This window comes from Myiozetetes cayanensis, unplaced genomic scaffold, assembly GCF_022539395.1.
Source record: "Myiozetetes cayanensis isolate MyiCay16 unplaced genomic scaffold, myiCay2020 scf1, whole genome shotgun sequence".
NCBI lineage: Eukaryota > Metazoa > Chordata > Aves > Passeriformes > Tyrannidae > Myiozetetes > Myiozetetes cayanensis.
This window is the reverse complement of record NW_026086604.1, coordinates 26,918,678-26,926,152: the sequence shown is the minus strand read 5'-3', so window position 1 is coordinate 26,926,152 and position 7,475 is coordinate 26,918,678.

Below are 7,475 nucleotides of genomic sequence, written 5' to 3'. Positions count from 1 at the left end.
AATAATTCAGAAAAGAATTTTTCTACTGTTCAAACAAAAGAATGGGCCAATTTGTCTGTGAAAGGCCATTATATTTTGTGAATAATATACTTTCAAAACATTCAGAGCACAGCACAGTAGACATTTGTAGTCTCACAAATGTGTCCCTACTTGTTATTGTTGTAATTTACCAGACAGATCCTTCTGTTTTGCTAAGATCTCTGCCCTTGCCATTGAAATCAAAGGAAGCTTTGATTTTAATGGGAACAGGATCAAGGTTTAGCCACTCAACATGTCCTTGAGCCAAAACAAAACTTCCAAAGAGGTTAATGTTGAGAGCATTGTTTTGATTGCATAATGATTCCAACAGACGAGAGAGGAAAAATCCTTGGGCTGCACTGAAATTGAAAGTGTGCATGTCTATTTTAAAGTGCTACTACTTCATCTAACCTACTGTGCTGAACAGTCACAAAATGAACCTATGCAGTGGCTAAATTGTTGTCCATAAAGCAAAAGCAAGCAATAGAATGTTATTGCATTTCTATAATACAGTTATTTCTATGTTATTGCAGCAATAGTGAAAACCAGTATCTCTACACTGAGATACTGCATTTTGAGAATCATTTACAGATATGTTTTTCTAAACAAGCATTTCTGGTGAAACAGTGAAATGCAATCTTTACAAAATGAAATTATTCAGCAAGGTGTTCAAAAAAAATTTACTCCCTAAGTAGGTTTATTCACTAATTCATTAGGAAATATGGATTAAAGCCACAGTCTTACAAAAGATTAAAGTACTGGGAGTTAACCTTTAAATTAAATTCCTGTATAAGCATATTTATTGCATCCTCAGAAGCTCTCTGTGGCTTGAGATGTCACAGCATTTTTTAGGATCTGTTTCTAGTAAGTGAATTTTCCCGAAGGGGTACGGTCCTAGTAGAAAAGCTACAGGAGTATATCTTGCCAAACTCCAGGAAAAATACTAATATTCTGTCAAAATTTTTAAAAATATGAGGTTCTTCTAAACAATTTGGAGGTGTCGACAAAATACATTTTCTTTTTAAACCATACTTTCTTAATTCTACTCTTGAGAAAACATTGTGCTAATTGTAAAATAAGTTTGGGTTAAACATTTCCAGTAATACATACCAATTTTGTATTACTGACCTTGGAATATGTTGCTTTTCTTTTCTGTCCTCACAGAACAGTGAATGTAACTCTCTGTATTGCCACATTGCACATTATATCAGGAAAAAATTTTTTATGGGGAGAGTAATCAGACATAGGAATGGGCTGCCCAGGGAGGTGATGGATTCACCATTCCTGGAAGTTTTTAAGGCGAGACTGGATGTGGCACTTAGTGCCATGGTGTGGTAATCATAGCGGTGTTGCATCAAGGGTTGGACTTGATGATCTTAGAGGTCTTTTTCTACCTGGTTGATTCTATGATTCTATGGAATTCAAGAAAAAATCAGAATTTAATTTTTGATTCAGGACTGAATTTTTGAACTTAATTTATCAATATTGTGAATCAAACTCTCATATTCATTGTGGTGAGTCAATCTATATAATTACTGGTCAGCTGGAAATTATATTAAATATATTTATAAGCACATTTTCACTTCACTTGTAAAATTTGTCTTAAAATGCTATGTGGTAGCCTCACTGGAATTATTTTCTGATATTCTGTTAACTATTATTATTTATATATTTTAATTTTATTCTACAGTTTTAAAGTTGCTTTCACAATCTTGCTGAAATACTTCATACATCAACAGTAAATTTTTCTTACTGAGAAAGATAATAAGGATAGATAGGAAGATATAAAAATTTAATAGTCTTTTCAAAACTTAATGATGCAAATCAACCAATGCATCCGTGCATATTAATTCCAAGCAATCCTACAGTTATGAAAACAAAAACCTGTTTTCTAAAACAATGGTAAATGCAATTAACTGAATGTTTTAAGGGAAATTGCACTCTTACTTATTTTATTAAACAATTCACAAAGCAATGCTAAGGTATTCAGTGGGTGTAAACATCTGGTGTTTACGCTTCTTCTGCACAACCATAGGTGACTAATTATTTTCCAGGTGTCATGGAGAAAAAAATTAGTTAATCACCCAGTCAATTTAGCCTAATGTTCTACAACCGAGAGCTGCTGCTGTATATGTTTGTGTACTCATATACACACACGCCTGCACCTGTGCGTGTTATCATATTCTGGGCCTTATTTCACTTCTTTTTACAAGGTAGAGAGGCTCAGGTTTTGGCAATGAAGTTACACTGATGCAGATCCAGATCAAAGGCTGAATGGCACAGAGATGAATCGTTTAGGTTTCAAAAGACCTATAAAAGTCCAATCATTAACTTGGCACTGGCAAGTTCACCACTAGACCATTTCTCTAAGCATCACATCTTCATGTCTCCTAAATTCCTCCAGAGCTGGTGACTCAACCACTTCCTGGTAGCCTGTTCCAGTGCTTGATAACCCCTTTGGTGAAAATGTTTTCCTCCCAACCAAGCTAAACCTCCCCTCATCCAACTTGTGGCCATTTCCTCTTGTCCTAACTTGAGGATATAGGAGATGAAGGAGCAGATTAAAGCAAATATAAGTTCTTCACTGACAGAGATCGGAGAAACAGAAAAAGATTGAACCATGTTGAATCTCTTCTGTAATTTATAATTGCCAAAATATGCTGAAATGAAGACATAGGATGAGAATGAGGTTTTGGAGAAGTGGATGATCTTGTCTAGTACTGTTTATTACAAGCAAGATCATTGCTGCAATTTACCCTTATAATTAATGTGTCCTCACTGCTGTATGTGGGGAGGGAGGCCACAATCAAAAACCACGATTAGCACTTCTCAGTGCCTTTTTCTCAGTATTTGACTTTTTGCACAGTTCAGTTACTCAGTGTCCCATGGACACCTGCTGTTCTGTTTAACAGAGCAGGTAGATTCATGGAGATACCTTAGGAGGTACCTAATGGAGGGCTTAGAAACTGGATTTTCTCAGGCTGATCTCCAAAGGAGAGTTATTCTTCTGAAGTGAAGCCTTCTTTTCATCCCATGTGGCTGTGACCCAGAATTCATGATCCTGCATATCATTTACACAGATATATGTTAAACATGCGTATTTTGAGAAGAATCTTTGGAACTTTTTCTGAGGGACTCCCAGCCAACAAAAAAACTCCAACTACAAAATAGTTTAACATTTAAACAACTGTAGTAGTTTAACATTTAAAAAACCGTATAGAAAAAAAAAAAGTTTACTAGAGTTCCAGGTTAATAAAGAATAGGGAAAAAAAAAAAAAGAAATGGAAAAGTGGTCATAAACCAGAGAGCAGAAGCAGGTGGAGTAGAGTTTCTACTCTACTATGGAGTAGAAAGACAGTTGAAGTGCGTGAGTTGGCTTGGCAGTGAGCTTCATCCCCAAGAAATGAAAATTCCTCAGCTCCTTCCTCAACTGTTCCCTATTGCTTCTGTTTCTCTTGTCTCTGTGCAGCCCCACATCTGAGCCCTTTTACTCAGATGTTGTGCATCCATGCTGTGTTTATTTAATGGCTCTTCTTGGACTTCAGAGCATGTATGCAATGTAATCACATGTGTGAACACAGAAACTTCAGACAGACAAACTGGGTGAAATTTTTCTATGCAGGATGATAAGTGGGATGACAGTGCAGAATTTCTCCTATTTCGTCCCTTTATTTTAATATTTGGAATCTGTGGCTTCCTCTTTTTCACACTGAAATTGTCTTCTCTCAGACAAGTTTAGTTCAATGTGATCAGTATTACAGTGATTCAGCTACCCACCAATTTTCATTTCTTTCTTTCTTTCTTTCTTTTTATGTAATCTCCATGTGTTATTACAGTGTAGTTTTTGCTGTTATAAAACACATTTTACCCAAATTGCTTTGTTTCTGCATTATGTGTGTTTGCTTCTCTTTTTTTTTTTTTTTCCTTTGCATTGATTACCTTTTTCTTTTCTTTTTGTTTTCTCTTCCCTGTCTTCTAAATAATTCTGTGAAAAATATTTCTTGGCAGGTAGTCTGCTTGCGCGGGAAATACACAGTCATCTGGATTCCTTACAGATAATCATGGTCTGGATTCTTTACAGATAATTAATGGATCAAATTGTAGTGACAGGTGAGTGGGTGGGGGGAGGTAGGTAACCATAGCAGAAGGAGGAGAAGTAACACACCATCTGGGTACAACTTGTCTCAACTTGGGTGACATTTCTGATGGTCCTCAAGCAGGTCGTCTATGTAACTGTTTCTTGATACTATGTTAACTGCAATGTTCCAAAGGCAGATTTTTAGGCTCAGTTGGTATGCTGATTACTAAAAATACTCATTCAGGGGATCGGAATTGGATGAGGGGATAGAGTGCCCCCTCAACAGGTTTGACGACGATACAAAACTGGGAGGAGTGGTGATACCCCAGAGGGCTGTGAGGCCCTTAAGGTAGGAGAGATGGACAGAGAAGAACTTTCTGAAATTCAACAAGGGCTAATTCAGGGTCCTGCACCTGGGACAGAATAACCCTGGGCATGAGCAGAAACTGCATAGGAAGTTCCACCTGAAGATGAGGAATAGCTTTACTGTGTGAGTGATCTCTCACTGGAACAGGTTGCCCAGAGAGGATGTGGAGTCTCCCTCACTGGAGATATTCAAGAACTATCTGGATGCAAACCTGTGCCATGTGCTCTAGGCTGACCCTGCTTGAGCAGGTTGGTTGGATCAGATGACCCACTGTGGTTCCTTCCAAGCTTACCATTCTCTGATTCTGTGATCTTCATGTCCAACTAAATAATTGGGATCATAGTGGCCAAATCGTGGTCCAACTGAATGAACATAGCAAAGCTACCATACTTGTTCAACTTGAAATATAGACAGAAGTCATCAGAAAACTTTGTAATAGTATGTATTTCCACACAGCCCCTGGGAGAAGCAGAAGCACCATGTCAATCCTGGGCCTGAACCTGTGGTCATGGGCAGACTCTGCCCACAGCCTTTGCTAATGCTCCAGAGAGCAGACAGAGGGATGAAACAGATGCAAAGTAGCTGTGCTGATTAAACGAGGTGCCAGTGGCAGGCAGTCTCAGCAGAAGCCTTAGCAGATGGGTTTTAGTGCTATTTTGCTCTCACCACCACACTACATGGACAACATCTGTCCTGTGCTCTGTAAGGTCAAGCCAGAGGGAAAAGTCAGTTTAGTCCTGAGTCATCTTCCTTCAGTTGCATTGTCCCAGTGCAGAGAGCAGTCACAGCTGCTTCCCAAACTGATGCAGCATGTGACAGTTGCACCATTCTGGAAAGCATCCCACAAATGACCTCTACACCTGACTTTGGTCTTGGGACAGCACTATGAGAGAGTATAGGATATGCAGGTCATCCAGTTATTCGTTATCAGCAGCCTACAATGGAAGGCAGGTAGATCTTGGTGTCCTGGATAGTTAGAGACAAGAAATCACAGCCTTAAAATACTGAGTCCTCTAGGGGTAAGCATGTACTTTAGGTATCATTACAACATGTGACGTCTGTCACTATAGTAGAAATTCTGAACACAGAACCCTGTTTAAACAGGACAAGGCAGAAATCAAATTTGCAATGCCTTTACATGAAAATACTATGAACAAAACCTGGATCTAATGATTATTTCTCATAGTCTGACATTAATGGTCTTAGCATGTTGAAATTCAAGACGTGTTATGATATTACACTTTACTTTTTACTCTCTCAAAAACGCTTTAATGGCCTTTAAAACCGATATAATCAAGACATGATTTTATTGTCAACAGTCTAGCATAAAACTTGCTCTTTGGCATTTAGTTATTAGGTAGCACAGTCACGTTTCTTTCAACTGTGCTGTGAACACAGAATAAATGGCTTGTGATGTTTAGCACTCTTGGTTAAAATCCCATTTTTACAGTTCAAGAAAAGTGCTATGACCCATGCACTGCAACTACTGATTTATCTGCACGGCAGCTTGGGTACCAAACCAGTTTTAAAATACTTCTGAAAATATCAAATGTGTTATGACTTAAAACCAAACAACAGTAAAATAACATTGTTGAGTTCCTGGCAAGTATAAAAATTCAGAGAAATTTCTTAATAAAAACTGAATGAAAAAACCCCAGTGTATGTCATCTTAAAGGCACCTTGCTTGAGAGAGAATTTGTAAGCAGTATGAAAGGACTATCATACAGTCAGGTCAGGGAGCAAGTTTAGACACTCATAGATGAAAATGTCAAAGATAATTACATATATAAATTATTTTATGCCCTAAAACATCCTGAAAAGCTTTCCTAGTGAGTTCATACTATGGAAAGGGCTAGGAACAGATTGATGCTGTTGGCTATATCACTACAACCAGTTCAACCAACATCAGGCAGACTGCAAATGCTGGCACATGGATGCCCATGAAACTGTGGGTTTTTGTTGTTGTTGTTGTTTTTGTTTTGTTTGTTCTTTTATTTTTCCAAATTACAGAGTATATGAAGCTAAGCTATTGTACCAGGAGAGCTGCTACTCTGAAAATTTTTTATGTGTGACTCAAAAGGAGTCCTGGACTCCTAAACTTTTCCGCTGTATAAAGTTCACCTAGGTAGGTTTGAATATTTTTTCAGGAATTACTATTAAATTAAAGCAGATATGAGCCCTCCATCACCAGTCTCAGCCCAGCACTATACTCTTCTGTGGTACAGGCAAATTCATAGACTTTCCTTTGCTCCACCCCATTCTAATGTATTTCTTTATGCAGTGGGGAATACATTGGTAAAGAAATGTATTTCATTAGAGAAAGCTAATTTGCAAAGTGAAAACTCTCTGGCTGTTTGATACGTGGAAAAGCTAATTTAGACCTTGGATATCTTTAACAGGACAGAATTTTACCAAACCTGCAGCAAATTTTACCTAGATCATTTAAGCAAGGTCTCTAGAGTCCAAATCCATGTATGTGAGTTAGAAGAACTTTTCTCTAAAGATACGCTTTCCAGCAAAGTCAAAACAACACCTTTCTGTTGCTGGGGTAGTCATTCCTTTCTCTTTTCCATACCTCCCCTGACGAGCTAGAGGGTTCACCTTCCTCAACAGTGATTCACTCTTCAAAGAGGATGGTGTGGTCTGCTGTGCTTAAACCTGTGGCTAGTCCCTGACTGCACTATGAGAATACAGAGGAGCTGCTCTGTCTCTGATCCTGTACCCAGGAGGCTTCAAAGGAGATAAGGGTTTGACCTTGCCCCTATGCTGGCCAGCAGACCTGGCTGGCTGAGCTGGCATTCTTCCAGAAACAGAAGGATTCTGCACTGCCCAGATTCAAGGTCATGTCCAGTAAGCTAAACTATCCTTCAGTGTTTATAGACACACACCAAAAACTCACTCACAATGAATATTGCAAAACTTTTCTTAAAAACATCATGGAGTTGCTAAAGCAAAAGCATTTAATTCTACAGTGTTGTTTTGAGGAGGAACTTTGATAGCCAAAATACTACT